The following is an 8971-nucleotide window of genomic DNA, read 5'->3' as shown; positions in this document are numbered from 1 at the left end:
GGAGCCCCTTTCCCCTGCCCTTAGGGATGGGGTAGAATGGGCTTCAGACCTTCCTTGTGGGGAATGACGCTCCTGAGACAGGAAAGGACGTGGGGTGCATGTCCCTCCATGCAATGGGGCTGTGCTTGGGGACACTTGATTGTAACAGGGGAAACTAAGTCATGGAGGAGGTGGGGGTGCTGCTGGGAGGGTGGGTTTTCTCCTAGGACGGGTGGTGGAAGGGGCAGCATCTCTCTCTCTCACCTCCTGCAGCCTCCACCCTGGGCTCCTGAGGAGGGGTCCCCCACATCCCCTGTCTCTTGGAGATGCCATGGCCAGGCCTGGGTCCATCTCAGCTGGATGAATCTCTGGTTGAAACCTGCTCCCCCGTGCCAGGACAGTTTCAGGGCATCACTTCCGCACCCAGCGGGGGCTTGTGGGGGCCGTCCCCAGCCATGGCTGCTGCTCACACCCTGGGGAGTGAGCCAGGCTCCAGCCGCCCATGGTGACCTGGCAGCAGAAAGCCCAGCAGCAAGTTACAATTTCTTCTTTTCTGGAGGAAATAAGGAGAGCCAAGGTGTGCTGCTGCAAAGGGGACAGCAGAAGACTTTGCCATTGGGGTCACCATCCTGGAGGGACCAAAGATGTTTCCCCTATCTGATGCTGGTGCATCCACCAACAGCCTCTTGTAGGGTGCTGGACCGTGCTTCCCTCTTTGTCCAGCCACAGCCTCCCGCTCTGGGAACGGCAGCAGACCATGGCGTATTGCAGACAGATCAATAGGAGGGCAGTGTCCTTGGATGGATTCATGGCTGAAGCCTCCATCCATCTTTGCTGAGCTGCTTTCTGTCTCCGAAGCATGGAAGAGGGCAGGAGGTGAACAAGGTCCTTCCTTCATCTGCAGGACCAAGGCGAGAGTGGCCAGCCAGGCTGCAGCCCAGTATGTGGGTGCAATGAATGACCCATTCCAGGCCCCAAAGGGTAAATGCTCCTGGCCCAGTAATTAAAGGGAATAAACAACACAGACATAAATCTTCTGGTATTAGCTGGATTTCATCAACTGTGTCATTGCTTTGGCAAAAAAGTTTGAAAATATGTAAAGCTCTGGTAAATCCAGGAAACGCTTTGTTTCTTAGGTCTCCTAAGATCCCCACCCCTGACAAGTGACACTCCAGAGCCACCTCTGTGTCACCTTTCACTTCAATAAGCCCAACTGAAAATGCAAAATTTTCCAAAAGAGGCTTGAGAAAGCTCCCGCACCCTCCAGCAGCCTGGATTCAGCTGGTTCACTGAGTGCATCATGGGTCTGGGACACAGCTCCGTGCTCTGGTTTTGGGGTGCTGCACAAGGCTCTGTGCACCCCAGGGCACAGAAGGCACCTTGCAGCTGGGAGCACCGGGGACGCCATTTCCATGCCAAGCCCCTGGGGTTCGTCCTTGGTCCTCTCAGCCTGCCCATGGCCACCATGTGGGACATGTGCAATGGCCACGCTCTTCTCAGGTGCCCAAAGTGTGGGGTGATGGGAAGAAAGCAAAAGGGAACATTAAATATTTTTGGTCAAGGAATTGGTTGCCAGGGACATGAAAACAATTCCTTCCCCATATATCAGGGAAACGGCTGCAGTGCTATTTGAAAGGCCTAATTGAGGGGATTTATAGTAAAATGCAACTTGTCAGATGTGGCAAAGGAAAAATAAAATAGTCCCTGAGACAAGGAAATCAGTCCATTCATCATGGTTAATCTCAAACTCCTCGGTGCGGCGCAGAGACAAATGTAGGAGATGGGTATTAGGGATTGGGAGAATGAAGAGAAATATCGGATCTCCAGGAAGGAGGGAGAGGAGCGATTCAGCCTGACTTTATCTGCCTTCGGTGTGTTATTATCATTGCTTTATGTAACTGCATATGGCTTGACACTCCTTTCTCTGAGCAGCTCCATGACGGCTGCTCTGTGGGGCTGGTGGTGTGACTTACACCACCACAGTGCTCCTACGTTGGCCCCTGCAGCCATCCCCTCCCCTTGCTTGGGAAGAACATGCTGCTGCATGTGTCCATCCTGAGATCCTGCACAACGGGGATGAGACTGGGACTGGTCCCCGCACTGGGGGAACCCGGCACACGTGTCCCTGCTTCCCACATGGGGCATCGGTAGCAGTCTGGGCCATGGGCGTTGCTTCCAAGTGGGACATACTTAAGAAAAAAATAATCTTCAGTGTTGTGGACATATAGATCAGGTTGGTGGAAGAGTGGGGTTTGGCTTTTCAGCTGAAACCACGGCTGAGATCAGCAACTTGCCTCAGTTTCTCTACCAGTGGGCTGGGACTGTCTCTTTCCTGCATAAATCGAGCGAAGCAGAGGATGCATTTCAGCGTGGTGCTGGGTGGAGCTGCTCAGCTATGGGCTGAGAAAAGAACCCAACACAGCACATCACGTTTCTCCTGGGGGACTTGCTTTTTGCCCTGGTTTTAAAATCTAGTTTCAGGCTTTCTGTCTTGTGTCTGACCCTTTTCCCTCCTCCTAGACCAGCAGCGAGGGGAAGAACATGCTCTCCAATTCTGCCCGACAAAAGAAAGTAGTTGCTGGGACCAGGTTTCCCTCATTCCAGGACACCACATCAAACAATCATGCCTCAAATTCAGGTTGCCCTGTTGTATTTGACCACTCCATATAGCCTGCCTCGTCCCTGCAAGACTTATGTCTGCTCTGAAAGGAAGAGCCGGAAATCCTAAACCACAGCCCTTCTGAATACGTTACACGAGGGAAGCCAACAGCTTGTTACTCAATCAACAGCCTCCTTTAACAGTTATTACCTTCGAGCTGGGCTGGCAGAAAGGTTTCTTCATCCTGAATACCTTGCAAAAGGCTTGGGTGGTCTCTGGATGCTTCAGACCCCTGTTCATCCCATCAAACTCTGCTGGAGACGCAGAAGTTATCCATGTGGTCATGCAGGGGGAGATACCAATGTCCTCTGGGGAGAAAGAAAACCCAAGTAAAACACGTGTAGGGCTGGGTTTTGCTCTGACTCATTGCCCCATGCAGCACATGGCTGATTCCTTCAGTGCCCGGATAATTCCCTCCTGCCCTTTCTTCTCCCCTCCCCAGGTTGTGTGCATCAATAAGAGATACCATGTTAACAAAAACACCAAAACCGCAAATTAAAACAAGAAAACTCGAGGAAGCTGTGAAACCCACAAAGATCTGGGATCTAACTGAACGTCTCATTTGATTTCTGAGTTTCTCAAAATAGCTTGTCATATTTTTCAAATTTCTTCTGGGAGGAAGTGTCACTTTTTAGTAGAACAGAAACACAAAAGCTTTTGTTTTACAGCTAATTAAGCCTCAAGGCAGAATGCTAAACTAATCATAATAATAGTCATAATTATTATTTTCCCCAATCAAAGTGCTTTTAGCTAAGTCAACCAAGATTTGCCAATCAGCAGACTGGCATTTCTGATCAAACAAAACGCCGCCGTTTGTGGTTGGGAAAAACTCCATGGTTTTACTCTGGAGACTGAACCCATCAATCCACCAGCTGAAAGTGCTCTGATTTCATGCACCATGTGACAGAGAGATGCACGGCCCTGCCAGCCTCGAGCCATCCTGTTCGCGGCTGCCTCTCCATTAGCAGCACGGGGACCCATCCTCTCTTGCAAGGTGCCGTTGCATCGCACATGCCGCCATTGCATGGATGTACATGAGTTGCATGGGTGCGCGTGATGCTGTTGCATGGATGGTGGCTGGTGCAGCTCTGCTGATGCAGGGATATGCATGAGCCTCTGGGGACCTGCCAGTGGTATGGCCACATCCACAGTCTTGAACATATGGCAAGTGATACCCCCTTCCTTTGGGCATGATCAAGTCATAGGCGATGGAAATGTCCTGCAGAGATTACAGCAAGTGTTGCAACTTCCTCAGAAATGCCTTGTGGCAAAAATACCTCCCCAGTCATTGTGTCTGTAAATGTCAGTCAAGGCAGAGAGGTTCTGAATGTCTTTCGAATCTAGTTATTTATTCCCCGTGCACTTGATGAAATATTAAAACTCCTCATCTCCAAAAGGCAATCAAATAAAACCCAGAAGGAATGACGCACAGGGCCTCAATGCAGAGAGCAAAGAAGCAGCAAAATAAAAATAAAAAAAAGATCCAAACATAATGTAAAATCCTATAATAGGCATTTCGGTGGTGGCAATAAGAGCAGAGATGAAGTGAGCCGATGCCCTCAGGGCAGACGGGCTTGGGAGGCTGAGAGAGACCATACCAGCAAGGGCATGAAGAAAACTCGTATCAGGCAATGCTTGAGCAGGTCTTAAGCTTTCCTGTAAGGGCTGTTGGTGGGATTTCTTTGAAGGTTTCCCCTTCCTTCTCTTATGCCTTAATTAGAGGGTGGGTTCGTGCCAAGACACCAGCCAGCTTGGGCCATCGCGCGCGGAGATGGGAGGAAGCCAGACGGTGGGTATGTTGGAGGTGGTGCCGGCTGTTACTCGTAGCAACGGCGCCACTTGGCATGACGGCGGCTGGCAGTCTTGTGGGAAAAGAGCTCTGATATGGGGATGTCTCTCTTTAAAGCTCAAGGCTGATACAAGGCCCGGTCTCCATCTGCTTTCAGGGTAGTGCAACTTGAAACTGGACTCAGCTGTTGTTTGAGGTGTTCTGCATGACTGCGCCCTCCAAAGCCATGTTCCTTCGTCTTTCTAAGCCCAAGAACGTGGCTTTTGGAAAACATTCATGGTTGCTGTGGATGGTGCTGGTACAAAATGGTTTGCACGTGCAGCCAAAAAAAGTCTGGCAAAGCGTTGTCCAGTTTTGTGTCCCCTCAGCCCATTTTCTTTGCGTGTTTGGGGATGTTGGAGCACCTTTTCCTTACAATAACCTCACAGGCAATCTGATATTTGATGAGTCCAAAAACTTTGCACCTTCTCTGTTTCCCCAGCTGTGGCCTGTGTACAGATGAGGTGGTTACTGTGGGAAGGGATGGGAAAGCTAGCTTGCCTACTGGTTGCAATGATAAAATAATTTGGCCACATAGGTAAAAATCCTCTTTCTACCAAAGGTTTTCCTCCAGGTACATGTTAACTATGATCCTGTAGGTCCTCACTGCTTCAGCTGGGGAACTATAGAAAAGGACGGTGATTTACCTGGCATTTCTTTTTGTTTGTTCTCTTGTTTTAGAAAGTCCCTTGGTCCATGAGAAGTACAGAGATTATTAATACACCTATAATGCTCCATTCCATAGAATTTAAGGTCTTGGCAGTTTGCTAACTGTGTTTATCATGCATGTTTTACTCCATCATTGCTCAACCAGGTTTTTTCTTCATTAGAAATAATTAATTGCTGAGTGAGCATCAACCAAAAGACTGCAGTTTATCACAGGGGGAAAGGGATCCAGTTTGGACAGGGATGGATTTCCCCCTTCGGCAGTGTTCTTGAACGTCTTTGTGATGGGCATCGTGTGTGTGAAGAGGCAAGTGGTGCATGGCAGCCTGAGCCTCCCTCCACGCACACGGAGCATTGCTGTGGCAACTGCAGTAATTACTTCTGCAGAGCAGTTAATAACAGGGCAGAGCTGCCTTCGGAGCGGTGCATTCCCTTTTCTGGATGAAGAAGAAAAACTAAAATTAAGAAAAGGGAAAGGAAGGGAAGGGAACCCACCACCCCCCCCCCCCCCCCCCCCAGCACAGCCCCAGGCTTTGCAACTGCAGGGGTGGGCAGAGAAGGGGAGGTGTGGGGCTGAAACCCAGGGTGGGTAGAAAGGGAATTGCGAGGAGCTGGTCTGGTAAAGCGGAAGGCTAGGGGTGGAGAGGAGAGGAGAGGAGAGGAGAGGAGAAGGGGCAAAAGAAAGAGAAGAAGAAAAGAAAAAAGAAAACCTGTCTGGTTTTCCTCCTTTCCCACCCCTCTGCAAAGCAGTGTATCCCACTTGCAGAAGATCTCTCTTCCTTGCAGCCTGACTCCTCCACCTCGCCCTTGTGCATGTCCTAGGCCATCTGGGGCAGGGCCACACTAGGGAACAAGCAGCCTGGGTCAGGCTCCCTCTGCACTGATGTTGGGCTGCAGAAAAGCCTCATCTCCCAATTCACCATTGTCAACCCCAGGCTGTGTGAGGCCACCAGTCCACCTCGTGGTTCACATGTGCACCGGGGAAGGGCAGTCCTCCCTTGCCATATCCCAGCCTCTTGGCCCTGGGTTCACCATCCCCAAATCCCTCAGCGCTGCAGTTCAGCAGTACTGAATCCAGCAGCAGAGCTTCACGGATGTGCTGACAGATGTCTGCTATAGCTCATGCCACTCTCCCCATCCATCTCCCCTGCTTTTTCCTGCCTGCTGCAGAGATGACAGCCTCCAGGGTGCTGGGACCCCGGAGCAGGGCCAGGACATGCAGCCAGCAGCCTCAGCATCTAAATCAATTCTACAATCAATCTCACTGCTTATGTTTTGCCAGTTATCCTGAGAAGCAGCTCAGAAACCCGCCACGATGGCAGCACAGATAACTGCAGGTTTACATCTTAAGTAAGGATTTGGGCAGCAGCTGGGGCTGCCTCTCTGTTCGCGTGCCAGCAGAAGGTGCATTGGCAATGCTCTTACCTGCGAGCAGACGGAAGCTGTGCTTAGCTCTGCCAGGCACAGTCTGTCGGCCCAGCTCATGAGCTTTATGGAAAGGCAATCACATCCACTCCAGAGCAGGGACGTGGTCTCATGGGTCTTTTTCTACTTGGGATTTTGTCGCTACACAGAACGACTGAACACAGCTAAAGCCTCCACATTCCCATTAACTTGAGCATAAGCATTTAAATGAACTAATTTTGCAGGGTTTGGCTCCAGCTTGGCACTTCAGTGCACCAGGCTGCTCAAAGCTACCTCCAGCTGGAAGGTGTGCTCAGCAAGATGCATGATGCAAAATTTGCCCCGTTGAAGGCTGAGCTGCTGCCTTTCAAAGCAATCTGCACTTTGAAAGCTTTCCGGCTGCTGAGGAAGTCATTGCCCTGTCCATGAATTCCTCCCTCATGGGAAGGAACTGGCTCTGTTTGCTTTCTGGGCGAACTAGATGTGTTTGGGCTGCTCAGGTTTACTGTGAGTCCCAAAATGTTGGTCTGAGCTCAGACTCGAGATCCTGAACCTGCAGGAACGGTCACCTTCCATTCAAACAGAAAAATTAGGAAATGAAAGCTGGAAAACATGACCCAAAAGGCACCCAGTCTAGGAGGGTAAGAACCCCAAAATGGATCTTTTTTTTTCTTTTTCCCCATAAATCACCTGGAAATTTAGTTTTTTTAATTGCTGGGGCCTTCCAGTCAGTGGGGGTGACTCATGAGCATCAGGTGAGAGGCTCCCCTGAAGCTGAAGGTGTCAAAACAGGTTGAGTGAGGCACAGAAATGCCCTTCGAGAAGTTCTGGTCTAGGAGATATTTCTCGTGGGCACTTCCAAGGGCAGATTGCAGGAGCTATGGCTGCTTCACGGGAAGCTGTCACTTCTGCTGCCCTCAAAACCTCATGAATATTTCCTTTCAGAAAGCCACAGGGAGGAGACTCAGTTCTTACAGAGTGCGTGGAGCATGCGGGGGGGTTGGCAGCCGATAAAAGACCTTTAACGTAAAATTAGTTGTGGAGCAGCAGGCAGGGGAGCGGGCAGGGAAGCAGGTCAGACCCTGAGTGCAGCGGTGGCTCGGGCCGCTCACCTGGGTCTCCAGTAACATCATTTGTGGTTCTCCTCCGTTCCTGGGATTTCTAGTGCTGGTGAATCTTTCTGACAGCTAATCCCAGCCCAGAACTGCACCAGCTCTTTTAGCATTACCCACCCTGTCTCCTCAAGCTCGGCTTGGTTAAAGGTTCAGTAATTTATTAAGTGGTGGGTTTGCCAAGAGGTCTCTTTTCCTCCCCACGTACAAGCAGCTCAGGTTAGGGTGTCCTCCACAGATTCATTTTGCTCCTATGGACTGAGCCATGCTTACAGGGACCAGCTTAAAAGCCTCTCTGGGCTGCTGGGGTTTTAGGTGAGCACACATTACAGCCGAGGCTCTGCAAGAGGATGTGAGCCCGGTCCAGCCTCAGAGGGATGCTCTAAGGTCTCAGTGTCCTTAGGTGCCTAGTAACAAGGATCCAAGAAATGCCTTAGCAAGGTAAAATTTTTTGAAAGAGGAGGGATGTGTCCTTGTCCTTGGCCGAGTTATGTCCAAATGGCTTCCACCGAGGCTGAATCCCCAGCTCCTGAGTGGTGCCATGTGCGAGGAGGTCAGAGCTAAATGAATCGCCGCTCTGTCACTGCCTCCGGGCAGGGATTGGACATTTATCATCCTGCACGGTACACCTGTAGGGAACACGTGTCCTGTGCTCTCAGCAGACAGAGCAGCACGGGCAGGGAGAGCAGCGGTGATTTATGTCATGCCGTCAATGTGCTGAGCCAGCACTGCTGCACCCCGTCCCTTCCCAGGGCGCTGAACTGCCTCCCAAGCAAAGGCACATGTGTGCGCTATGGGCAGCACGTTCGAGACAACATCCCGCTCCCCAGGGAAGCGATGTTGGCCAGAGAGCTGCTTCTCCGTCCCTTTGACTTCCACCAGTGGCATGGGGAGAGGACAAATTCCAGGATTATTTCTAGGGTTCTGCAAGCTGACATTGGTGTGTTTAATCCATCTGATGTTTGCTTGCAGGGGTCTACACTTGCCTGGCATTTCCTCAGCTCCTGCCTTCAAGAGCTGGGTTTTCCCAGTGGTTCTCCTTTCCCCTTCCCTGTTTGGGCAGAGCAAACCAGGGGCATCTGCCATCAGTCTGGCTGGGAGGGTGCAGGCTCACCAGGAGGTGCTGGCTGATGAGAACTGGCTCTGAGGAAGCATGCAGGGAGCATGGGGAGATGGAGGAGGAGGAGGAGGAGGAAGGCTGATGAAACAGCGGATGGTGCTGGGAAGGAGGGAAGCAGTGACAGTAGCAGACTGACAAGGCTGGACGAGCAGACCGCATGCAGATGGGAACCTTTTGAAAATTAGGCTAAACCAAACTGGAGT

The sequence above is a fragment of the Egretta garzetta genome, unplaced genomic scaffold (genome assembly GCF_000687185.1).
Source record: "Egretta garzetta isolate BGI_Z169 unplaced genomic scaffold, ASM68718v1 scaffold100, whole genome shotgun sequence".
Taxonomy (NCBI): domain Eukaryota; kingdom Metazoa; phylum Chordata; class Aves; order Pelecaniformes; family Ardeidae; genus Egretta; species Egretta garzetta.
The sequence above is the reverse complement of the archived record's forward strand: the minus strand, read 5'-3'. Positions refer to the sequence as shown.